The sequence below is a fragment of the Pongo abelii genome, chromosome 13 (genome assembly GCF_028885655.2).
Source record: "Pongo abelii isolate AG06213 chromosome 13, NHGRI_mPonAbe1-v2.0_pri, whole genome shotgun sequence".
In the NCBI taxonomy this organism is placed as follows: Eukaryota; Metazoa; Chordata; class Mammalia; order Primates; family Hominidae; genus Pongo; species Pongo abelii.
The window spans coordinates 90,537,783-90,565,195 of record NC_071998.2 but is presented as its reverse complement, the minus strand read 5'-3'; the positions used below and the strand labels follow the sequence as shown (position 1 = coordinate 90,565,195).

At 40.1% G+C, this 27,413-nt stretch overlaps 1 long non-coding RNA gene across 2 annotated transcripts in view; it reads left to right on the top strand.

Moving 5' to 3' along the window:
* The window catches only part of LOC129047951 (uncharacterized), a 76,474-nt gene that overhangs the window by 30,299 nt on the left and 18,762 nt on the right, over positions 1–27,413 (top strand). Inside the window, exons 2-3 of one of the 2 annotated variants that reach the window (XR_008509882.2) lie at positions 13,499–13,568; positions 14,549–25,329. This is a non-coding gene — a long non-coding RNA (uncharacterized LOC129047951). Of the gene's footprint in view, positions 1–1,302; positions 13,569–14,548; positions 25,330–27,413 lie in introns of those variants that run through there. The other variant, XR_010136566.1, reaches the window with a different exon arrangement.

Genomic DNA, 27,413 nt, shown 5'->3' with positions numbered 1-27,413 from the left:
GATCTCTTTTGGTGTCTCTTTAAGAAAGTTGTGTTCTAGACATTTGTTTCATCTTAGTTTCAGATTTATTTTCACAACATTTTTCATAATATCTTCTTTTTTTTTCCCTAATTTCTGTAGGTTCTGTAGTGATGCCTTCTTTTTCATTCCTGATACTTCAAATTTGTTCATCTCTCTTTTTTCTTCATGAGTCTTGCAGGAGTTTATTAATTTTATCCATTTTTTTCAAGAAACCAACATTTGGTTTGACTGACTCTATTGTAGATTTGTTTTCTATTTCATTAATTTTTCTTCTTTATTATACTCTTTCTTCTACCTTTTTGGATTTTGTTTTGCTTTTGTCCCTAAGTTCTTGCAGTAGATACTTAGGTAATTGATTTTTAGCTCATATTATTTTCTAATATAAGCTTTTAAACCTATTTTTCTCTCAGCACATTTTTAACTTCTCCCATGCTTTCATAAGCTGTAGAATCACTGCCATTCAATTTAAAATATGTTCTAATTTCCAGTATCGTCACTTCTTTGACACAGAGGTTATTTAGAATGATATCATCTAATTTCCAAACATATGGGAATTTTAGAGTCATCTTTTTGTAACTGATATAGCTTAATTCCACTGTGGTCAGAAAACATACTTTAAAAGATTTCAGGCCTTTGAAATGTGTTAAGGTTTGCTTTGTGGTTTAGTATATGTCAATTTTAGTAACTGCTCCTTATGCACTGAAAAGAACATTTATTCTTTCTTTGCAGTGTTTTATAAACATCAATTAGATTAGGTTTGTTTACTGCATTGCTTTGGTATTCTTTGTTCTTACTGATTTCCCTCCCTGCTTATTCTACTCATTATTATGAGAAGTATGTTAAAGTTTTTCACACTGATGTGCACTCAACTATTTCTTTTAGTTCTATAAATTTTTACCGTATGTATTTTGAAACTATGTTATCAGATGCATACAAATTTAGAGATAGTTATATCTTCCTGGTGAATAAAACCTTGTATTATTATCAAAGGTGTCTCTATTTCTGGCAATAATTTTTATCTTAAAATTTACTTTACTGATATTTGTAAATCTGTATCAACTTTATTTTAGTTAATGTTTATATGATAGATCTTGACTATCTTTTTACTTTCAACATTTCTGTGTCTCTAAGAAATGACTCACATGTAGCTTGACTAGGTTTTATATTTTTATTCAGTTTGACAATCTTTGTATTTTAATAGTATTTAGCATTTATAGAAATATGTATATTAGTTTATACAGTTATTTAAAAATTCATTTTCTATTTGTCTTACCTGTTCTGTTTGTTTTTCATTCTTCTTGCTTTCTGTTTTTGAATTAATGCAGTTCTATTATTATTATTATTATCGTAACATTTTTCCTCTATCATTTGTTAGTTACATATTTTTTATGTGCTAGCCTAACAATTAGAACATGCGAACTTGACTTATAGTATAATGTAAATGAGTACTTTTATCACTTCACTGACAATGCTAGGGTTTTAGAACATGTTAATTACTCTTTCCATTATTCTTTATTCTTCTTGCGTTTCAATGTTTTGGAGGAATTATTTTTATTTTTGTGTGAGGAATTTCCTTTAGTATTTCTTTTAGTGCAGGTTTGCTAGCGATGAATTCTCTTGTGATATTTTTGGTCTAAAAATACTGCAGAGCAAAAAGATTTGTCTTCACCAATTAGAAAAAAAAACACTTTTTAATTGAAAGAATTTCATATATATGGAAATTTTTAACAATAGCATAAGAAATCCTATACACTTTCACCTGGATTTCCCAGTCCTTGGCATTTTGTCACATTTGCCTCTCTCTATTTGTATATATTATTTTGAACCATTTGAGAGTAAATTGCAGACAAGATGCCTGAGTACTCCTTAATATTTCAACGTGTATTTCTAGAAACAAGGACGTTGTCCTACATACCCATAGTACAACCATCGAAATCCATAGACTGCATTAGAAATCTGCCAGTTGTCCTATGAATGTCTTTTACAGATCCAGGATACTACCCAGGATCATGGGTTGCATTTAGTTATTGAGTCATTTTAGTCTGAAACAGTTCTTTACTCTTTCCTTATCTTTCATGACATTGATGTTTCTGAAGAGTATAGCCCCATTACTTTATAAAACCACTTTTCATATTTAGAACTCCTTTCTCTGAAAATGAGAAATCAGGGCCCCACTACCCTTAATATACTTACTTATTTGCTCAGTCCCCCTGTATGTAAGCACTATAGCCCATATGGTACTATTGTAGGAAATAGAAAAATGTGCCTCTTCTGAGTACATTTGAGGCCCCACTCACCCCTCAGCTGATTGCCTCTGTGCAGTGAATAATATGCATAACCTACTGCAGCCCTGTCAGTTTTAGAGTCTGTGCACTTGACAGTTATCCCATAATTCTTCTCTTAGTATAATTACAATTAATGTGTGAAACTGACAGAAATTGCACAAATATAAAGCAGTTTGGGTCCAATAAACCACTTCATTTTATTTTCAGCTGAATAAAGTCTTGTGTGTGGTTTCTGTAGATCTAATTATATTTTTAGGAATAGAGAGCTCAAGGAAAATTTGGATGTGTTACCCTGTTCTGCTAAGCCCTGGTGCTACTGCAGCTGGCACATGGCATGCCTTTGGGCTCAGAAAGTTCAGAAAAGATAAAGTTAGGGGAAAATCTCTGAAGGATAAAAGGCATAACACCAAGGTTGGGAAGATGTAACATAAAAGGAAGGGAAAGAGAGCGCTAAATATATCAGTCTGATAATATACAGAAGGAAGCTGAGGGGGCCCTAATTATCCTATAAAGAATTTCAAGGGGATTATGCAATTTCTTAATTTCTTAATTTTCTGAAAAGCACTCAAATAAGGAGCAAGACATCTTTTATGGTTCAGCTTGAATGTCATCAGCTTCATGAAATCTTCCCTAATGTCTACTACTGTATTCCATAGCCCCAGCCCCAAATCATGACAGAAATTTGGGTGGGAGGGGGCATGAACCTGAGAAACAGTGGAGAGAAGGAAAGACGTGCCTAGAATTGAAGAAGACACAGTGGCAAGAATAATAATGGCTCATACCTATTGGGTGCTTCTATGTGCTAAGCATTGTCCTTCAAGCTTTCCAGGTGTTCACTCATTGTCCCTCAAAAGTGCACTGTGAGTAAGGCACTATTACTATTACCCTTGTTGTATAGATGAGGTAGCAGACACAGAAAAGTTGAGTAACTTACCTAGGGTAACATGATTATTGAGTGGTCATATGGTTATTTCAGGGCCAGAAAATGAACCCAGAAAACTTAACTTTGGGTTCCTAATCAACATACTATGCTGGCCCTGACAGTGGGGAGGGGAACTGAAATCTCCCAATAACTACCTTTCCTTCAGAAATTCCTGATTGTCTAGGAGCAAAGTTGGCTTTCAGAGGGTAGCCAGCATGAGTACAAGTGTTTGGGGGACCAGAGGCAGGGGACAGGAGTGTGTTTACAATGACAGAACCAGGGCTAAAGTGAGACATGTGGTGCTTTTGAAAAGGAGAATCTTTAAATATTTATTTAATATTTATTTAGTAGGTTCTGTGAGACACTAATTTTGTAGTTATACAAATGATGTGCCTCTTTATTGTAAAAAAATAAAAGATTTATTATGTCTACTCAATGTAGCATAACCCTTTAACTTATTTGGAATCATCTAGGAATTTTTATTTTCAGAATCAGATAGCTTTGAGGGAAGTATAATAAAGGGTTTAAAATATAGATAATTAAATGGATCACTCATTCCCAATGAGCAACACTACACTATGTATTATTAGATTTTTAAAAATTATTTATGGATTCTGAAAATGGAGTAGACTATTCAATTTTAGAATATTAACTAGCTGACCTCAGAGTTGGTGGCTCATCCAGTAGGTGTACTGTACACTTTGCACATGCAAAGAACTAAAACACTCACCTTGTATTGGTTAGTGCCAGCTAAGAATATTTTTAAAATTTCTACTCCAATGTGCTGTCTGTATGGTTTCAGCAGTTCCAATTCATATTTTGCTTGTTATTTAACGAAGTCATGTGGAAACCTGAGTAGGCTGGCACCATATTCCTATTTATTTCGGTGATGTTTTATCGTCCCTTATAGATTGGTATCCCAAGAACCTAGAGGTACAATAGGCTACTGCAGGCTGAAAGGAAACAGAACATTAATCTCTTCCACCAGACCTGTGAAAGTGGATACTTTCCTTAGAAATGCTTGGTAGGCTGAGCAACCTTTGTGGCTGTGGTGAGCAGTTACATGAACCACTGGGTGGGAGTTTGACTTGCTGACATGTTATGTTTCTTCTACACATTAGATTCTGAGCCTCTGATTTTGTGTATAGGTGCTCCAGAACAAGAGGATAGTGCCTCAGCAATTCCCAAGCCTGGTTCAGTTTACTGTTTGCAATGATCATTTCATGAACCTGAACAGCTGAGATGGATTGACAAGATAGGTAGTTCCAACTTCAGGGAGGCCAAGATCTATCTGGTAATTATGGGAGTGCCACAGGCAAAACACATAAAAGAATGACTTCTTGAAACAATTATTCTGGGAACACTGTTCTTATTTTAAAGTGCGCTGTAATTCTTCTTGAGACTTATCTTCATCTAGCCATCATCTTCATCATCATCATCCCCATCATAAATATTACCACCATCATCACTACCACCATCACCACCACACTATTACAATAATCAGCATTTCCTGAGATTTCTAATGTGTCAGCTTCCACTTAAACCTCTGCCTGTGATTTCTTCCTTTGATTTTGAAGTATCTGGAGATTTATCTTTCTTTGGAGCCCAGATATGTATTTTGTAAGTGTTTATTTCTATGTTTCCCAACATATATGTGTTGGAAGTATAGAGAATAATCAGTTAATTCCAGCTTAGCCTTCCATGTTGCTGGCAAATCTCCCACAGAAATTCATTTATCCATTCGACAAATACTTAGCTGCAAAAGTCCTTGCCTTCATGAAGCTTAGAATTCTGCAGAAACCTACTCTGGACTTGCTATATGCCAGGAGACTATTCTAGGCTTTACATATATGAATGCACTGAGTCATCACAATCACCGAGGGAGGGCGGTGGCATTATTATCTCCATTTTACAAATGAGGAAACTGTAGCACACAGAGGTTAAGTCAGTTGTCCAAGGTCACACAGGTAGTGAACAGTGGAGCTAGGGTGCAAATTCAGGCAGCATGGGCATTGAGTTTATGGTTTGACCATTATTCTGTACAGCCTTTCTGTATGTGAATCTATGCCTAGAACACAGTGATCTCTCAAAAGTTTTTTATTGAATCATTAAATGATCATACAGTACTACATCATCTGCTGCTTGTGTATCTTCCAGTAGATTCTAAGCTCCTTGATGTTCAGAGGAATATCTTCCTGGACTTTGTAGGTATGGAGCCAAGCACAGAGCCTGCACAGAATATATGCTCAGTAAGATGTCAAACACTGCAATGAATGAATTGTTAAATGGTCCCTAGAATGGCAATGCTTCTGGACTTTGGCATACATATGAGTGAGAATCTGGGAATCTGGGAAAGTGACTCTGAGATTGCAGGTGGCCTGCCCAGCCCTCACAGGTGGTCTGCACCCCTCCTTCTGGCCACACTTCATAGGGGCTGTCAGAACATAACTGAAAGCCACAGGGCTGTTGGTAGGTCACTAAGGTCTTAAAGTTTGGAAGCTTTTCTGGAGCTTCATTTTAGAGAAAACTCTTGACAATTAGCAAGGAGTGATTTACTCTCCAGGGAACCCCCGGAAATTGTCTTCAATACATAGAGTAACTCAGACCTGTGGAGTCTCAAGTCATCATCTCAGATTCGATGTCCCGCAGAGTGTTATAAAGAGCTACATTCTGCCATCTGACATGGATGAGCAAGGTCCTTGCAGGATTATTTGAATATATCCTAATTCCTGTTATAAGTGAACAGAAGCATCGATTTTTAGAAGTCTTACTATAAGTGTTTACACTAAAACATTTCAGATACCCAAAGTTAAGAATGTGGAGGGCTATTATATATAATAAAATGGATGCTGGGTAAAGAATTGCTCTCCTAATTGGTCCCCAATATTCTCACCTGCTAAATGAGAAGGTTGAATTAGATGATCTCTAAAGGTCTTTCCACATTATTTGTGGAATGACATATCTATCATTTATTGTATGCCTACTGTATACCAGCACTATTTTGGGACTCTACTTTTATTGTTTCTAGTAGATAAATATCAAAATAAAGTGACCATGTATTAACTACATTCCTACAGAGACATGCTATTTATTCATTCATTTATTATCTGTTGATAGTTTACTTTATGCTAGGCATCAGGCTGGACACTGAGTACTTTGACAGGTGTTGGGGCATAAGTTGCCCAGTGTCACAAAGCTAAAGAGTGGTAGGATAGGAATCAACCTCAGGTACATTAAAATAAGGTTTGAGCTCTTTCTCTAGCTCTCATACATTTCTTCTAAGATTCTTTGTCCATAAAATATATGTGACTAGCAAAGACATGGAATAAACCTAGATGCCCATCAACAGTGGATTGGATAAAGAAAATGTGGTATATATACACCATGGAATACTACACAGCCATAAAAAAGAACAAATCATATCCTCTGCAGCAATATGAAGGCAGTTGAAGGCCATTATCCTAAGCAAATTAATGCAGGAACAGAAAGCCAAATAATGCATTTTCTTGCCTATAAGTAGGAACTAAACAATGGGTACTCATGGACAAAAAGATGGCAAAAATAGACACGAGGGACTACTAAATGGGGGAGGAAGGGAGAGGGTTGAGGGTTGAAAAACTATTAGGTACTATGCTCACTACCTGGGTGATGAAAGCAATCATACCCCAAACCTCAGCATCACGCAATATTCCTATGCAACAAACCTACACATGTACCACTGAATCTAAAATAAAAGTTGAAATTATAAAAATAAAATATGTGTGAATTACTGACATTTTTTCTAATTCCTACACCAGTGATTCCCCTGGCTATGTATTAGAATCATTCAAACCAATTAGATAAATATTTCTGGGGGAGGGGGAGGGAGAATCAATGTTTTATTTTCAAAATTCCCCAGGTGATTGAAATGTGCTGCCAGAGTTGAAAACCAAATCCTTATAGAGTCTAATTTTATGAAAAATGTTTTTATTTAGAATTGTGTTAAAATACACATAACATAAAATTTACTACCATAATCATTTTCAAGTGCACAGTTCAATAATATTAAGTACACTCACATTGTTGTATAACAAATCTCCAGAATTATTTTCATTTTGCAAAACTGAAGCTCTGGTACCCATTAAGCAGCTCCCTCTGCCCCCTCCCTCCTTCAGCCCCTGACAACCACCTTTCTATTTTGACCTTATGAATTTGCTTATTCTAGGTACTTCATAAGCAGAATTGTATGGTATTTATATTTTTGTGACTGGCTTACTTCATTTAGCATAATGTCCTCAGATTTGTCCATGTTGTAGCATGTGTCAGAATTTCCTTCCTTTTTGTCTTTGGGTTTGCAACTATAATAGAATACCAGAGGTGAGGTAATGATAATGAACATAAATTTATTGTATTACAGTTCTGGAGGCCAGGAAGCCCAAGACTGAGAGGCCAGCATTTGGCTGGGGCCTTCTTGCTGTGTCATCCCATTACAAAAGGCTGAAAGACAAGAGAGGGCAAGAGGGAGCTGAATTTGCCCTTTTATAAGAGCACCAATCCCAGCTATTAGAGTGGGACCTCATGGTCCAACTACCTTCTTATAGGTCCCACCTCTTAATATGGTGTATGATGGTGATTAAATCTCAACATAAGTTTTGGAGGGGACAAACATTCAAACCATAGCACTTTTTAAGGCTAAATAATATTCCATTGTATATATATACAATGTTTTCTTTATCCATTCACGCATCAATGGACGATCAGGTTGCTTTCAACTCTTGGCTATAGCAAATGATGTTGCTATGAACATGGGTGTACAAATATCTTGTTGAGATCCTGCTTTCAATTCTTTTGGGCATATACACAGAAGTGGAATTTCTGGATCATACAGTAATTCTATTTTTAGTATTTTGAGGAACTTCCATACTGTTTCCCACACTGGCTGCACAATTTTACATTCCCATCAACAGTGCACAAGGATTCCACTTTCTCCACATTTTCACCAGTGCTTGTTATTCTTTCTCTCTCTCTCTCTCTCTCTCTGTGTGTGTGTGTGTGTGTGTGTGTGGTAGCTATCCTAATGAGTGTGGTTTTCTATTTTAATTTTTGAATCCATTTGTATTTATGTGTGGGGATCTATTTTATCACACAGTTTTAGTTATTTGTGAATTTTTCAATGATTTTATGTCATTTTTCTACTCTCATCAGAAGAATCTCTTAAGATTCAGTACTGATCACTCTTCTTAGAACTGTGGGAGTGGGTTGATGCTGAGGAGGCATTTGACAGGATCTCTGCTTTCAAGTTGCTTACAGTCTAGCTGGGAGCTTGCTTACAGGCTTGCTAGATTTTTGTCTTGGCTCAACTCATATCTGCTGCTATCTAGTGGCTCAAGTCCTTGAAAGATAGAGATGGCTGAAAATGCAGGGTAGCCAAGTGGAGGGTGAGAAGATATTCCATATAGAAAGAATACATGGGGTGAATTATGGAGCTGGGAATGGGCATGCTATTTTGGAACAAATACTGGCCTGATTTGAACTCAAATTTATGTAGGAAAAAGGTGGGAGAAAGTATCAGATCAGTCCAAGCAGTTATGGGATAGTCTTGGAAGTCAGGTGGGGCATTGAGAATCACTGGTGCAGGTTGCAGGGTTCTCCAGCAGGGGAGTGCACATCAGGCTCTAAGAAGTGTTTGTGTTGATGGGAATAGAGGAGAGATGCCACATCGAGTGAGTGGTCGCCCAGGCAAGAGCATCATCAAAGGCACTAGACTTATCTTTAAGGGAGAAACTGTAAGTGTTGGAGACAGATTGAATATGGGAACCAGAGAAGAGGTGTCTTTCAGAACTGTGGAATATTCTGGGAGATGAAGTAGTTATTTCTTCAAAGAAGATTGTAAGCTGGTTGTGGTAGCTCCCAGCTGTAACCTCAACTACTCAGGATGCCAAGATGGGAGGATCCCTTGAGGCCAGGAGTTCAAGGCCAGCCTAGGCAACATAAAGAGAACTCATCCTAAAAAATAAATAAATAAATTTGCTGGGTATGGTCACATGAGCCTATAGTCCTAGCTACTTGGGAGTCTGTGGCAGGAAGATTGCTGGGGTCCAGGAATTCAAGGCTGCAGTGAACTGTGAGGCTGCCTGGGTGGCAGTACGAGACCCTATCTCTACAACAAACAAACAAACAAATAAACAAACAAGGTTGTATTTGTGAGGAAGATGGACAGCCCCAGTAATAGTATTCATTATGTTTGAGTGCAAGGGAGAGAAAACCAAAATATCAGCAACTTAAACAAGACGGAAGTTTATATTTCTGACACTAAAACCAAGTCCAAAACTGAGCAGACTAGTATTCATATAAGTGGTCGGGTTTCCCTTGGTCACATCAACCCTGGTGTGGCCACTGTCCAGGCTTGTCTTCCTGCTGACATCTGCCCTTCTCTTCCTTTCACTTTCTTCTGACTGTTAAAATCCAAGCCTTCTTCCTTTTTGATTCCCCACAGCCAGCCAGGAGCAAATGCCACTGTCCATCTACAATGCATCTTTGCCTGTTCACTGGACTCCTGTCCCAGCCCTGGTCTCAGCTCTTTCCTTGCGATTTTTCCCCAGCCGCCTTGAATGCTCTTCCAGTCTCTTCGCAAATCCATCTTTCTCATGGATGTCAGGTTAGCCCTTCTAAAGAGCACATCACTCCTGACCCACAGCCCTTTGATGATGTCCTATAGCTTCTAGAACAGTCAGAACTCTTTAGCTTGACATTCAAGGCTCTAGGTCAATTAGCTAAAATCTTTTCTATTTTGGGGGGAGGAGGGGATGGAGTCTCGCTCTGTCACCCAGGCTGGAGTGCAGTGGCGCGATCTCAGCTCACTGCAACCTCCACCTCCCGGTTTCAAGTGATTTTCCTGCCTCAGTCTCCCAAGTAGCTGGGAATACAGGCACGTGCCACCACGCCTGGCTATTTTTTTGTGTTTTTCGTAGAGATGGGGTTTCACCATGTTAGCCAGGATGGTCTCAATGTCGTGACTTCGTGATCTGCCCGCCTCGGCCTCCCAAAGTGCTGGGATAACAGGCGTGAGCCACCGTGCCCAGCCAATTAGCTAAAATCTTAAAGACAATTGCTTAATTTCATTTTAACATTCTTATTTTAATTTCATCTAACTTTTAAAACACTTTAAGGGAGACGACTTTTAGGTAAATTTCTTTTTAGGAGAATTAATGACTAGGAGAAATTGCTTAAATCGAAGTGTTTTCACATTCAAAGTCAATAACAAGCTGACTGCACTCCACCTTTTCAAATGTAGTCCAATTTTGTCTTAATAGATCAAGACCATTTATCCAATTTACCAAAAATCTATGAGTTTTCTGGATTATCTTTCAGTGCCCACGAGTCAGTTAGGAAGTTAAATCTGAGAAGGCTTGACTTAAAACCCAGGAGTAGGCCTGGCTGAAGTCTAGATGTGCCTAAGGGCTTGTGGTTTTGTCAGGTCTGCACTGCTCTGATGCTTTCTTGACAGCAAAAAGACCCAACTCTACACCGTGTGTCTCCAGGAGGGAGTGAAGGATGCATACTGGAAGGGGGTTATTGTCCTTGGGAGCGTCTGTCTGGAACTGGCTTAGGATGGATACAGATCTGAGTATCAGCCCCCATGCTTACTCTCTTGTGATCTTGGCATTTTGCCTTTTATCTCTGGCCTCGGTTGCCTCACCATAAAAAGGGGCTGATCACAGGATTTCATACCCTCCTCATATTGTTGTTATAAAGATTAAAGATGCCAGGACACTCTTCAATTATAACTATCTTATGGGAATTTTAATACTTCCTCTATTTGTTTTCTAGAGCTGCTGTAACAAATTAGGGTGCCTTAAGATGACAGAAATGTATTTTTTCACATTTCTGTAGGCCTGATATCTAAAATCAAGGTGTCTGCGACCCACACTCCCTCCAGAGGCTGTAGGGAAGAATTCTTTTTTGTCTCTAGGGAAGAATTCCTTTTTGTCTCTTCCTAGCCTTTGTGTTCCGGCAATCCTGGGCAGCCCTTGGTTTGTAGAGGCATCACTCTTTTGCTGTGGGAGGTGGATTGGAGGAAGGAACACCAGATACCCAGGTTCTAGTCCCTGTTCTGTGGGATTTTAAGCAGGTCCTTTCCCCATCTGGCTCGCAGTTTCTGCATGCATGAAACAAGGCATTAGGCCATGAGAGCTCTAAGACCACAGGCCTGTGAAGGGGCTTGGAGAAGAGGGAGGGCTAAGGACTGCTTAAGAAAAGAGGGCTTAAGAAAAATTGCCTGCCTTTTATCCTGCTTATAAAAATTGTACATTCAGTTGGGATGGTGGTGATGGTTACACAACAATGGGAATGTACTTAAGCCACGAAACTGTACAATCAAAACTGGTTACAGGCCGGGCGTGGTGGCTCACGCCGATAATCCCAACACTTTGGAGGCCGAGATGGGTGGATCATGAGGTCAGGAGTTCAAGACCACCCTGGCCAACATGGTGAAACTCCATTTCTACTAAAAATACAAAAATTAGGTATGGTGGCACATACCTGTAATTCTAGCTACTCAGGAGTCTGAGATAGGAGAATCGCTTGAACCGGGGTGGTGGAGGTTGCAGTGAGCTGAGATCGCACAACTACACTCCAGCCTGGGGGACAGAGTGAGACTCCGTCTCAGAAAAAAAAAAGAAAAAAAAAAAAAGAGGTTACAGTGGTACACTTTATGTTACGTATGTTTTACCACAATAAAAAACAACAGTGAAAGTCGTCATTTGTGGTACAGGGTTTCACAGTTTATAAACTTCTTTCATCTCTCTATGTGATCTTCAGAATAGCTCCACGAGGTAGGCATGATAAGTGTTTGTATTCCTGTTTTACAGATGGGGAAACTGAGATTCAAAGCAGAATGCCCTGCTGCAGTTTCCTCATCACAAGTGTGCTGTTTTTTTTCCAGCATGCCACCGTGGCTACCTCTGGGCTTAATTAACAGTGGCTCACTCTAGAATTGAAGATGTGTTCTTGGGCTCTGTGTCACCCAACGCAATTCCACACACTGTGGGTGTTCTGTGAACAGCTCTTGGTGTTGATGACTCAGATGTTGGGGAGAGGAAGGAAAAACTAACAAACAGGGTGATTTGACCAACACATATGCCAGGCACTGACCTAGGCTCTGTGAGCTCAGCAGTGAACCAAACAGATACAGCCACTGTGTTCGTGAAGCTCAGAATCTCATGGGAAGGCAGGCACTTAGTCGATAAGTACAAAGCCAAAGTTTAATTGAACATGCACAAGCATGTGATGTGTTGCAGAGGAGAGGCTGCAGTGCTTTGGATGGAAAGAGTGGAGAAGCTCACTGACACTGTGGTGGTAGTCAGGAAGGCTTCTCAGAGGAGGTGAGGCAGTCACAGAGACCTGTCAGAGGAGTGGGGGTGGGGGCAGGGCTGGCACTGAGGGTGGACCCAAAGGTTACAGGAAAGCTGGAAAGAAGATCATAACAAAGGTTCTGTTTTACTTCCTTTGTTGTAAAGCGAACTTCCTCAAAAAGCACCTTGAAAAAAAGAAAATGGTTTCAGGAGCTGTTATTTTTTGCCTCCTTGGCCTCAAAACTGAGCTGAATGGAGGAAGTTTAATGTGAAACTTTTTATGCACTGTGCGTTAATTAATTAATTAACGCACAGTGCATCGAATGTCAAAGGAATTTAATGGAAAAGCAAAGGCGCCCTTGAATGGACGCCAGGCCTTTTGTTCTGCTCATGAAGCATGCCCACTTGCAGAAGCCCTCAGGGATTTAGGAACCTGCCTTTCTGTCCCCTTAGATGTTATTAGGGTGAATCCGAAGGATGTGAGAGTGAGTGGGCTAAATAGCTAAGCTATTTAGAGTGAATGAGTTAAATAGCTAAGCAGTACTCCATTGCCATTCTCTTCCCTCTCTACTCACACCCCTGCCTGGGCTTCTCACAGCTCTGAGAAGCTCTGGAGTACTCCTTTTCCTCCTCACTTGAGACTATCTCAAGAAATCATGGTGTAGAGACACTAGCAGCATAATCTGTGGACTCTTACATTATCTTGGTTTTTTTTTCCTTATGAATTCCATGGCCACAGTTTTGTCACCTGTAGCATTGCAGATAATATTGCCTTCTTCATAAGATTAGTCCTTTGAATTTTTTAGAATTTGCATTTCATAGATGCAGCAACAGGACCCAAAAAATTAAGTGATTTGTGCAAAGTTACACAGCTAGTAACAGCAATCAGAAATGGAGCTCAGGTCTTCTGTTTCTAAATCCAGTGTTCTTTCCACTAGCGAAGCTTCCCAGCCATGGCATATCGATGGGTCATCAGTATCCAAAATGTCAGTGTCCTGGGATGACCAGGTAAGGCCTGGGGCTGCAAGGAAAAAGGTTGAGAGGCCCAGAATATAGGACCCTGTAGTTAAAAAAAAAAATTTGGATGTGCTAATGTTGCTATCACGTCATTGAGCATAGATTTAATTTTTTTATTATTATTTTTGTGCCAGGTTATTTATTGGAAGCAGAATTATCTACTAGAATTGGCCTAGGAGTGTCACATCTTTGTGTGTTAAATGGCACAGCTGTGGTATCATTAGAGCTCTACTTCCCTTCCTGCCGTGCAGCTCAGCGTCATGTGTTCCCGATCTCAGCCCTAGACTCCTGGGGTCACTGTCTAGTCATGTTGTCTTTCTTAGTGTCAGAGTCAGCTTATGACACAGTCTCAAGGAGTCACTGCCACCTCTCTTATCTCCATGTCCCCAATTTCAAATTTATTTTATTTTATTTTATTTTTATTTATTTTGAGATGGAGTCTCACTCTTGTTGCCCAGGAAGGAGTGCAGTGGCACAACTTCGGCTCACTGCAATCTCCGCCTCCCGGATTCAAGTGATTCTCCTGCCTCAGCCTCCTGAGTAGTTGGAATTACAGGCATGCACCACCACACCTGGCTGATTTTGTATTTTTAGTAGAGACAAGGTTTCACCATGTTGGTGAGACAGATCTCGAACTCCAGACCTCAGGTGATCCGCCCGCCTCGGCCTCCCAAAGTGCTGGGATTACAGGCATGAGCCACCGCGCCCGGCCCCAATTTCAAATTTATCAGAAAGAGCTGCTTAGCTTTCAATGTCCTAGCATGGACCCTGTTACATATAATGGTCTTTAGGCCACACTCCTTTTAGTTAGAAAACATGAGTGAGTGAGTTGGTATATTCTTCTTCTTCTTCTTCTTCTTTTTTTTTGCTTATTCACTGTTAATTCCTCTTAAAAAATCAAAGGGTAGGAGAACTTTAAGCATTTCGAAAGAGACAGCTAATCAATACACATTATTCTCCAAACATTCTAGGAAATTCAAGGAAATTATAAAGTGCCTCCTAAAGACCTCTTCAGATATCTGTGTGCCTGCCCTTCAGAGAGAAAGTTTCCTCTTGGCACATAAAGAAGTCAAATTAGGCCCAGAAGAGACTATCCTTGTTGGAGCGTGAATGTCAAAGAAACAATCTTCAGTAAAAGAGCTTTCTCTCTCAGCATGCTCTGGAGAGAAGAATAACTTTGGTTATTGGTGATGCCTGTGAAAAGCGTAGTGAAAGAGTTTTGGGGATCACAAGAACTGATATTTGTATGAAGTCTGAATGTCTTGATTAGTAGGGATTTTAGCTTCTTGCATCTTTGGTAAAGAAACTTTTTGCTTCAGAGTGCACTGGGATTTGGAAGCTGCAAAAGGGATAGTGCCCAGCCTCTCCCAAGAGAGGTGCTAAGTGCCTTTATCAGGGCTCAGTGGTACCTGCTTGGAAACAATCTCTTTAGATGTATGGAACAAACACTTGCCCATCTCCTCTGCCAACTTCAGAGCAAGGACCTGGTATGACTTTGGGGCCAGGACATTGTCCCCAGCCCAGAGGACAGCCCTGCTTGGAGGATATTTACAAATACTTTCCTGGTGACCAGGTTTCATAGCTTAGAGATTTCAAGAGAATTGGCTTAGAGCAAAAGGCAGTCCCTAGGAACTGAAACTTAAAGAGTTTCACAATCGTTAATCAAGCTAAAGTTCACCTTTTCTGTGGGTGGGTGAGTCCCATGATTCCAGCTCAGGCTAGTCCAAATGGCCAGAGTCTCCTTTTGGGAGACAAACCACAGCTGAACACCCTCCCAGTCCCTGAGAGGAGGTCACATCTCTCACAGCCTCCTGGGTTTCAGAGGCTGCAGTCACTGGTTGTCCCTACGCCAGTCAGTGTGGTCCAAGCTCAATGTCCCTACTTATCAGTTTACAGAAATTATTCAGTATCTGTTTATACTGCAAGAACTAGCTCAGAAGCCCTAGTCACCTACCTCTGGGGGATAGTGCAGGAGCAATCTACTCAGCTGAAACACATTAGGAAGTAGCACTGTTTAGAGTATAATTCAAATCTCAATTTTTCCATTTTCCATCGTATAACTTTGGTCATACACTTAACTTCTGTGAGCTTCAGTTCTCTTACCTATAAAATAAAAATAATATTTTATTTCTTACATAATATAAATGATATAAAGCATTCACAGTGTTTAGCCCAAACCCTGGCATGGAGTAGGCCCTCAGTAAATGATGGATTTAAACTATGCCAGCAATATAAGACATGGAAGTGGAGGCTTCTCCTTCATTGACTTAGGGCAAGGCCTCCCTTCTTGGGCTTATGCCAACTGGGAGATGGTATTAGATCCGGGAGCACCTTGGTGAAATCAGATCCAAGAGAACTAGGCTTGAGTTCGGAGTCCCTCTGGCTCTGAGAAGGTTTCTGTCAGGCCCCACGGCTGTGCCAGATTCTGCCAGAAACATTGTACTGTTTAGTAATTCTTGGTAGTCCATCTCTTAGGACAACCACGTTTTGGTTGATACGTGATACATCTCTAAACCCTTGATTATACCAATGATCCAACTGAAAGACAGCTTGGGTCTCCCTATGGGGTCAAGGATACTTCACAGAGCCTCTTAAAGCATCTAAAATGTACCAGACATTAATCTAAATGCTGGGGATAAGGAGATAAATAAACTAAATGCCTGCCCTCATGGGGCTTATATTCCCATGGGGAGACAGACATTAAACAAGAATATAATTAATATATAATACAAAAATTTAATATAATATAGTGTTATGAAAAAAAAAAGCAGCTGAGGAGATCAGAAAAGGCCTTTCTGGGGAAGTAATGTTTGAGCAGAATCGTGGATTAAGTAATGAAGAAAAGCATTGAATGTCTGGGCTAAAACTGTCCGGTGCAAGTGGAATGACAGGCACCAATTTCCTGAACCAAGAGAGTGGTTGTGGGATTAGAGAACAGAAGGGGCTGAAGTGAGGTCAAACAAGGAGATAGAAGAAAGTGAAGTTGAGGGGTCAGGGTAAGCCAGATCTGCAGGGGTCTCACAGATTGTGATAATGTCTTTGGAGTTTATTTTGAATGAGACAGGAAAACATGGGGGGTCTTTGTGATCGATCTGATTAATGTCTTTAAATGATCACTCTGGTTGCCATAGGAAGAATAGACAATCAGGTGGTAAAGGTAGAAAAAGGAAGACTGGTGATGACCCTTTTGCAGTGCTCCAGACAGGGGATGTTTGTGGGTTGGGGGAAGGTGGTATTGGTGGAGAAAAGAAGTGGCTGTATTCAGGATATATTTTGAAAATGAAAGTGATAGTCCTTGTGGGATAGATTGGATATAGATGTGGGGAGAATGGAACATAAGAGTCAAAAATGAGTCCCACTTTTTGATCTGAGAACCTTGATGAATGGAGTTGCTATTTATTGGGATGAGAAAAACTGCTGAAGGAATAGGCTGGAGGGGTTAGAAATGCTGAGTCCATCCCCAGATGGCTTTCAGACATCTCAGTGCAGTCACTGGGGTCCTTTTGAGGATGAGAGTGCTGGGAAGACGAATCAGAGGCCTTGATTTCCCAAAGGATACAGCAAGAACTCCCTGTCTGTGATCACATAACTGAAGCTGTAAAGAGCACCCACAGGAGGCGCTCCCCGCATGCTCATTCTTAGAAAAGAGGCAGGGTGACTGTGACGGAGGCCGGGGGCAGCTAAAAGTTAGACTAGTGATGGATAATATTTGAGCATAGAGAGCTGCTCAACACTGCATTTGGACTTGAATTTTTTTGTGTAAACGAGAAAGAAAAACCTTGGTTTGTAGAATGTTTTACAATTTAGTGTGTGCTTTCAAATCCATCGTCATATTTATCCTATGAGGTAGGAACTGCTATCTTCAGTTTGGAGATGAGGAAATGGAAGTTCAGAGACATTCAATGACTCGCCTAAGGTCACAGAACTAACAGATGAGGGAATCCTCAAATCTAGAAATTTTGTAACCCCTAAAATATTTCCATTTTGTTGTTTTGTTTTCATCTTATCCTGGTTATTATGGAATAGTCACATTGATTCTGCCAATAAAAAAATAAAATCTATAGTATCTAAGATGGCTGTAAAATGTCCTCGTTGTCTCCTGTTGACTGCACATGACCTGTGTAGCCTCCCAGGCATTCTTTTGCAATCCAAGGCTTTTCTGGCAGCTTTTTATGAGCATCACCCTACTTCCTGTCCCCCTTAACAAATTCTTTTTTTTTTTATCAATGGTTTATTTGCATTGAAAGAGGTTTTCATGCCAAGCAATATTTGGGGAACATTTTACAATTCCTGTTGCTAAAGTTCTGAGAGAAGATATTCCAAAAAAGGCCCTTTCCTTATTGGAGTATTTCAAAACAATGGGAAGAGAATAGTTTTTCAATGAGCATTTCAGTAATTCCTGCAAAGTATCATTTAGTTCTGATTGAGACTACAGCTGTGTCTACTTGGTGCTAAACACTTGAATGAAAAATGAAAATGACAAACAATGAGATGTAGGACTGGATAAAAGGCCAGTTCTGATGTCCCTTAGACACTGTGAGTCATTGCCCTTGGGTCACCCAAATACCCTCAGGCTCTCCTCTCAATCATAGCAGCCTATGAAGGAGTGGACAGAGCCCTGGGCCTGAAGAATGACATTGGAGTGTCACTCTTAACTCTGGTACCTCCTGGTGTGTGATCTTGTCCAGCCTCAGCTTTGTCATCTGTGAAATGAACGTGAGAATGCTCACACAACTTCCTTTAAAAAGTTTATAGGAACAAATTAAGCAAATTTTGAACTAGACAGGAGTCATGTTGTACTTATCTTTGCATCTGCAGATCCAAATACAGGCATGTAATAGGGACTGAATAGAATTTTGTGGAATATTTTATAAATGGGTATAGTACAGGCAATGCTCTAGCACCTATTATTTATATAACTCTATTCATGTTTCCAAGTCCCTCTGGTACGTGAGCAAAGTTGCCATTTCTAGAATATGAGGACACATAATCAGAAAAATAATATTTACTAAAAGCATAAAATGTGCTATGCTAATGTAAATAATGTTTTTTCAGTTAGTCCAAGCAGTGAATAATCCCAGCTTTTGTTCTGCTTGGAGCACCTGTTTGTGATCCATGTCATAAATATTTTCATGACTATTGCTTAGTAGTCAATGAGTTTCTTTGTTGGTATAGAATTTAAGACATTTCCCTAATAAGGACACCCAGTGTTAAAGCAATGAATTTCTATACCTGTGCAGTTCAGAGAGTTACCTAGGAGATGAAAAGCTAATCTGTCTGGAATTTCTGCCCTTGAGACCAAAGATACTATAAATTTGCTCTGGAAGAAAATAATCATGGTAAGCATCTTAATTTCTTCCATCTCGTTTCCAAGCAGATGTCGCCGTGTTTTAGCCTGGAATTCATCATCTCTCTGATACACCAACATTGACATATTACATCTTCATCTCTTATTATAGAAAATGGAAATGAAACCAGAATGTGAGCATGTTGAATGAATTGGACTCCCCAGAGATTTGGGGGAGAAGAAAACCTCCCACTCGCCTTTGACTTTTGGATTTCTTGTTTCCTTCATGTTTAGATTGCACTTTGAGAGGTCCATCTGGAAGTTCACTTTGTGTATTTTGCAAATGCAAACAGATCTTATTATCAAAAGACAAAGCTCCAGAGGAAGCAAAACATTTGGGGAGGTGGGAGAGAATCACCTAAAAAAATCTAGTGACAGTATGAAGGTTAAACTCCAGAGATTAAACTCCATTTATTTCTGGGCTTGACTTTGCCAGTCTGCTAGTTTGGGTGAATGCTTAGATATGTTTAGCCGTTTGCTTTCTATCCATTAAGCTCTCCGTTTAGAGGATGAATTTGGATAGGTGTCAATACCTGCAAATGTCATCAACCCTGTAACACCTTTTTGGCGCTGAGTTATCATAGTAGCACTGCACAGCCTGCCTGTGACTCCAGTCCTCCCACAGCGGGCATCACTACACTTCTTTCCTTTTTCTGGCCTCAGGAAAACATTTTTAGGATTTCAGGATCCTATTATATGTTGAGTGAATTGTGTTCTTCTTGAATTCCTTACGAAGTCACTCTGGTCCTTTGAGATTAGAAGTTTAAACTTGGAAGGCCATACCTCATCGAGTTCTCTTCACTGTGGCTCCCCAGCCATTTCTGTCACAGCCAGACTTAATCCCCTTCAGACATATCAAGTCAACCATCAGTCAAGGTGGTCTTTATTTCCTTCCACATGCTGCAGAGATTAAGGCTGCCTGATTTTCTCATATATTCCCTGGCACACTGACCACAGACTCTGCTGCGGTCCAAGATGGATGGAAATAATGTTTACAACTTGGCCCAAACTTGTCGGCCATTTGTGGGAAAAATCCATTTTATCCTAGAGTCACAAGGGCTAATGCCATCTTGGCCATAATAGGCTAATTGGAATGAACATTAACACCCCAGGACCTCTTTCTTAATTTATGAACCAGGGAAGAGAAAACGCTATTTGCTTTAGTAGTTCTGGGGAAAACTGTCAGCATTAGGCATTGAGGGGTAGGGGGCTGGGGGCATGAGAATGGCATTGAATTTAGAGTTGGAACCCAAGTTCAAATCCTAGCTACAGTATCCTCTAGAGCTCTAGATGTGTGACTTTGGACCAGTAGCTTAATCTTCCTGGGCCCATTTTCTGACCTGGAAGATGAGAATGCTGTTATCTGTTCTACACAATCACTGGATGGTTGGAATAAGGGATAGGGGGTGTCTTGAAAACAATCAAGTGCTAATGGAGTTAAGAGCTACTGCCATTGTCACCCACATCACATTACGAGTGGTCTGCTGACCATTTATTGCAAGTTTTATGACAAATTCTATATATCAAGAAGTTTCTTATATGCCTCTCTGATCCTTGGTTCTCTTACTATAAAATGATATGAAAATGATTCTACATAGCTCACAGATTCAATGAGATAATGAAGGTGAGTAGGCCTGGACTACACAAGGTGGGTCTTATCTGTCTCTTGGCACTAGCCTGGGACCTGGTAGAGTAGCTGTTCAATATGCATTTTTTTGATCTGAGTTTCCTACAAATACTTTCCTGAAAGCTTTCTGGCAATAGGGTCTTGGAATGCCACTGCTGAAGACATTGGAAAACTTGGCAAACATGGAAGCAAGGAAAACTGCTGCCTATCTCCTTGCCCCCAGGTATGGTATTGTCCCTTTTTCTTCCAGTCCTGTCCTGGCTTGGAGATTCTGTGATTCTGCTTCAAGAGGAAAGTTCAAGATAGCACAGTCCGAGAAGAGAGACCAGGGTAGGGAAGGGACTGGAAACAAAGTCAAACAAAATGAGGCATTTTCATGAGCACTGGGATACTGAATCTGGAGAACAGAACCCATGGAGTTGCACGACAGTCTTCAAAGATCTGAAGGAATTGGTGTTTTCCAAAATTTCCAGTGGCAACCAAAAGTAAGAAAGATATTTTTATAACACGATCTAGCACACATTTACATAAATAACTGAAATTATAATACCAGTTACTATTACAAGCTCTAAATGTTGATATTTTGTACTCTGAATATTCAATTCAATTAGATTTGATTCAGTTCTTTCCTCTTCTATCCTATCTTGGCCTCTTCTAATTTCATTCAATATTATGCTAGATGTAATTCCAAAATTGATTTAATGGCCCATTAATGAAAAATATTGATGTAGAAGACATGCATAGTCCCAAAAGATGAAATCAAGACTTTGAGTTGAAAATTAGAGTAAATTTCATCTCAAAAGAAAGAAAAAATTACTACCAATTAGACACACCATAATATAGAATGACCCTCTATGTTAGTAAGACCCTCATTCTTGGATATTTTCAAGATTAGACCTAATTTATATTTTGTATCCATGGATTAAGGGCCCACCAATTTCCAAGACTTCAAGAGTCTACAATTCATAATGAACTGAAAGAGAAAGTCTAGAATACAAAGGGAAGATTTTTGTCCAAAAAAAAAAAAAAAACTAAAAAGAAAGAGGCAAGGATGAAGGGTGGTAAAATCTGGGAGACTGTCTCTCTTTAACTTCTGTCTAGTTAAAGATAAAACACTGCTACATTTTCATTCCCTACTGAATGATCTCTCTTCTCTACTTTCTTCAGGAAAAAAAAAATTGTTGCTGTTGACAGTAGCACATTTTAAAGCTGTTGCTCCTAAGCTGCTGGGACACCCCTTTTTCAAGTGTTATAGTGACTTTAAACCATCATAGGTTAAGTAGTTGCCTTTTGAATATTTTACAGAGTTTGTGTTTCACTGTGCCTTGGGCTTAGCACAATGTCAGGTATAGAGTCATCACAAATAATTGCCTATTGCACAAATGAATGAATGCATGCATGCATGAAGACACCACTAATTTTCTTAGAAAGGAGTATCTTTGAGTGACTGGTCTAGGTCTTGATGGGAAAATAGTGTTTTTAGGAATGAGAAAGATGAGTAATGATTGTTGAAATGTTGACCAGCAGATGATATCTAAGCATTCTGGACATTTTTAGAGACAAAAACTCTGAGAATTTCATGAAAATTAAGGATTCCATCTTTAGAAAAACAAACATATGCATATTTATACAAAATTATGCATGCAATTTCAGGAGTGCAGTTATCCACTCTCTAGCCTAAGGTTAAGCTTTGCAACTGGATCTGACTCAAACAGAAATTTCTTGTATTTACTTAAGCAAGTAAAATTTTGGAGACAGTGGAAAGAAGCTAACAGGAATGCATCCTTACTATGCACCAGGTACAGTGTTCAGTATTTTATTTACATTAGTTCATAATAACCATGTGAAGTAGGTACAGTTATTGTCTCCTATATATCCACACATATATTTTATATATACTATATATAATATACATATACATAAAAATAGTATGCAAATACACACACAAACACATACGCAAACAATGTCACATTCATGCCACCCAATTCTCTTCCCTGGTCTTTTCATCCCTCAATCAACAGCTTTTATCCATTCTTCCCCTTCAGGCTCAGAATTTAAAACATAAAAATATTGTTTAGCACTCATCTTTGCAGAAGCCCACTCTCACCTGGTGACTTCTCTAAAACAAAGGTGTAATTCACTCTCTGGTAAGGGAGCATGGGCTTCTGTTTATTTAAAGTTGGGCTGCATCTTTGGGTCTGTGGAGTGTTGTGTGCTAATGCTACTGGTCTTGGGGAGTGAGGTCTCCTAGACAGGGTTTCAAGTCATCGACACAGACTAGTTAAAGCAGGAGTATGGGGGGAATTTGCCCAGGGATTCCTTGGAGAGTGAGAAACAATGACTGAGACCGGTGTGCTGAGCAACCCCATTGTCTATCAAGTGGGAAAGGAAGAGGGTCAGCAGTAGGACACTGAGAGGGAGTAACCAGAGTGAAGGCAAGAAGAGGACCCAAAGGGAATGCTTTCAAAAGCCAAGGGAGGAGGATTTCAAGAAGCAGGACGTGGTCCGCGGTATCATGCCAACAAGGAGAAAGTAAGATGAAGTTGGAAATAATCCATGGAGTCGGCTATCAGGAGTTCATTGATGTTAACAAGACCAATCTCTGTGAAATAATGAGGGGGGAAAGCATTGCTGTGGGGTGTGGAATAAACAAGAGACGAAGCTGAGAACTGAAATATGCACCACTGTTTCTCAAATGCTGGACATGGACTTAGCTATATCAGTCATCTGCAGGGCTTTAAAAGTGAATAAATCTAGAGTGGGTCCCAAGGATCTGTATTTCTAGAAAGCCAGGTGTGGGAACTGTAAGAATGTAAAATATATGACAGCAAAGATCTGTCTGTCTCATTCACCACTGAATCCCCAGAAGATGGAGTAGTTTCTGCCCATAGCAGTTTCTCAGTAACTGTGTAGAATAGCAGTTCCCTAAACTGAACAATTAGTATCAACTACTTTTTACAGACTAGTATTCATAGTAAGAACATTAACTGAAAATCAGTGAGGATGCAGCAGACTGATGGCCCAAGTACTGTCTCTCAGAAGTTAAGAGGCTAAAATGATAAATGAGATTTTTTTCCCCCTTTTTTGAGACAGGGTCTCACTCTGTCACCCAGGCTGGAGTGCAGTGGCACAATCATGGCTCACTGCAGACTCAAACTCTCTGGCCAAGTGATCCTCCCACCTTAGCCTCCCAATTAGCTAGGACTACTGGTGCACACTACCACTTTTGGCTAATTTTTGTGTTTTTTTTGGTAGGGATGGGGTTTTGCCATGTTGCCCAGGCCAGTCTCGAACTCCTGATCTCAAACAATCTGCCCACCTTGGCCTCCCAAGTTGCTGGGATTACAGGCGTGAGGCACCACACCAGGTAATAAATGATACAATTCCTTCCAGTTTATTGCTTCAGTTCTGAGAATTATAACAAAAAGCCTCTGATTGATCTGGGGCAGCTATTGGCAAATCAGAACTGACTCATTAGAATTGTTCAGTTTAACAGAAAGTGCTGTTGCTTGTCTGATAAAGACACCTACTGGAAGGCAGTATGTTGTCATAGAAAGGACATTTGGCATCTACTAGAGTTAGTTGTATCTTACATCCAGCTTGTGCAATGATTAAGTCTTTGGGTTGTGGACCCCTGGGGGCCTATGCAGTTAATTCTAGAGAGGTGAGGAGAAGTCATAAACCCATTTCTCACCAGTTGCTGTCTGAAGACTGAATAAATAACATACCTCCAACTATAAATATTAACATTTTCCCTAAGAACACACATGCTATTGCAATTAATGAAGTACAGCATCATCAAAAGTGTTCATGAATACCTGAGATCTTCTAGAGATGATAAATTAGCTTGAATCATATGAAATTGCCAATTTTGTGGGTAACAAACAGGTAAAACTGGGCAATTTCATATAGTTTAATCTACTTTTTTTTTCAGTCAAACAGATGATATAAAAATTATGATCTTGGCAGGGTGTGGTGGCTCATGCCTATAATCCCAGCACTTTGGGAGGCCGAGGTGGGTGGATCACCTGAGGTCAGGAGTTCGATACCAGCCTGGTCAACATGGTGAAACCCCATCTCTACTAAAATACAAGAATTTGCCAGGTGTGGTGGCAGGCGTCCGTAATCACAGCCACTCAGGAGGCTGAGGAAGGAGAATCGCTTGAACCCGGGAGGCAGAGGTTGCAGTGAGCTGAGATCATGCCACTGCACTCCAGCCTGCAATGACAGGAGCGAGACTCCATTAAAAAAAAAATTATGATCTTGATCTTGTGGGAGTCAGCAAAGATTTTAGAATTATAAAGGGGTCATATGGTAGCCAGCCTCCAGAATGGCCCCTGTGATCCTCATTTCCTGATATTCATGTCATTGTGTAATACTCTCCCTTTCTGTGTGGGCTGGACTTAGTGACATGTTTCTGATGAATAGAATACTGCAGAAGTGATGGTATATCACCCTTAATATTAGATTATAAAAAGACTGTGCCTTCCATCTTGGGTAGTCTCTCTCTCTCTCTTTCTTTCTCTCTCTGTATCTCTTTCTTTGATCCCTTAATCTAAAGAAAGCCAGCTGGCACATCAAAAAGACACTCAGACAGCCTATGGATAGGATTGGGGGTTTTTCTCCAAAGGCCAACAGCCAGTGAAGAACTGAGGCCTGCTGCCAATGACAAGAGAGAGTCTAGAAGAGGATTCCAGCCCCAGGCAAGTCTTGGGATGACTGCAACCCTGATGGCCTGACTGCAATTTTGTGAGTGACTTTGAGTCAGAATCTCACAGGTAAGCTGTTTCCATGTCCCTGACTCTGAACTTGTATGAGAGTATAAATGTTTGCTATTATAAGCTGCTAAGTTTTGGGGTGGTTTATTCTCCATAAATAGATAACTAATAAACTTCCCTGTTTTCAAAATGTTGGAAACCAGTGATCAAGCAGTTTTTAGCTCAAACATACTTTTACATGTATCCTTCAGGCCTTACAAGGCAAGTTTTAAATGTTTTATTACTGAGGAAATTAAACAGTATTCATCGATGGAGAAAACACATATTTGGAGCCAGAAGGTAGGTGTAAGTATCCCCTTATTAGCTGTGCAAACCTGAAAATCACTTTGCTTCTTTGAGCTTCTCTTTCTTCTTAGAGAAAATGCAGATTCCTACAATGCCTACCCTGTCTTAATGTTTATGGTAAGTATTAGATTGTGAATACAGTTGATGAACCCTCAAGTCCTATCGAAATGCTAGTTTTTATTGATGATAGAGTTAGTCATCTTTCAACAAGGATAATCTGACCGAAGTTACATAGCTAGTTGGTTGCAGAACAAGAACTTATACCAAAGTTTTCTAATGCTAAGACAAGGGCTTCTATAACTTGAGCAAGTCACTTTCACTATATGAGTCTCAGTTTCCCCATAAGTGAAATGAAATAGATTAGACCAGGTGATGCAGGATCTCTTTTAGCTCTGAATAGGCCGTGATCAGAACCCAAGGCAAGGATTCTTTTATAGGTGAATGAGTCCTTATAAAGGCTGGGTGAGGTGTGTATCTGACATCCCTGGGATTTCAGAGCCCCATCAGCATGAGTGCTGATACTGGGGGAGGCTTTGTGATGTGCTCTTTGTAGGTGGCGGCCTTGGTGCCACACAGAGGCTGCCGATGCCACTGCCTGGGACAATGGAGTTCTCTCCTCTGCTGATGCTGCTCGCCCCCACACAATCCCCTGCAACAGCATCCTATCATTTGTCACTTCAAACCACATACACCCTGGATTTGTGCTCGTGCCAGAGGAATTCATAATGAATTCAGTTCCCATTCATGCAGGAAAGAAAGTAAGGCTTGGGGTAAAAAAAAATCTCCTGGAAACATTGCTTTTGAGTTTCTGTAGAAGCTGACAAGGATTACATCTTGAATAGAGCTGACAAAGTCATAATTCAAGTTAAAGTGTTAGTTTGAAATTGTACAAGCCTTATCACAGCATTGTTACCTAGTATTTGTATATAGGTCTACAGATTACAAAAGACACTTAAAAATATCTTCTCATTTAAAGCTAATTGTGTTCATTTTCAGCTGAGAAACTAAACCTCAGGGAAGTCAGGTCATTAGTGGCAGAACCACCTCTTGAACTCTGGTTACCATTTGCAAAAGCCTTTTCTTGTTCCACCAGATGATGTGGGCTCTTGTTGTAGTAGGATTTCCTGTTTCCAGGAGTAGTGATTTTTCTATTGATGCTGGTCTTGTCCTCCAAGAGTATGGGACTTATCAAAAGGAAACAAAAAAGAAAAATGTGATTGTGGTCACATGTCATAAGGGAGAAGATTGATAATCAGAGCTGATTGGACAAGTGAATGTTTGCAGAGTGTTTGTGGCAGACAGATTTGAGTCCTGTCTATGTACCACTAAACATCTCCATGAATGTGGAAACTTGGTGCTTGGTTCTGCAAATACGTGGCTTTGTTGTTGGAGGATAAAGAGGCTTTTTGTAGAAGGTAGAAAGGCTTGGTTTGTTTTTTTCTGATGTGGGGCCATGTTAGTCTCTGGCCTTGGGTGGGGTCAATGTGGAACAGGTTGAGGAAGGAGGCCCTCGACCATGGGTCAGAAAACTCAGGGATCTGGGAATAGATTCTGACACAAGGGAGTTGGCCCAGGACTGGGATCACTGACTGGGGAGGAAGCTGGCCACAACCACATTGCTTGGGATTTGGAGTCAGCCAGATCTGATCCCAATTCCAGCCCTTCCTTATGCTGGCTGTGCGACCTTGGACAAGTCATTTAACTTTCTTTGTCCCTTGTTTTCTCTACTAAAAATCAGGGACAGTACTATTGCCTGTCCTGAGTATTGATTTGTTTTGACTATCCCATGAGATCTTAAG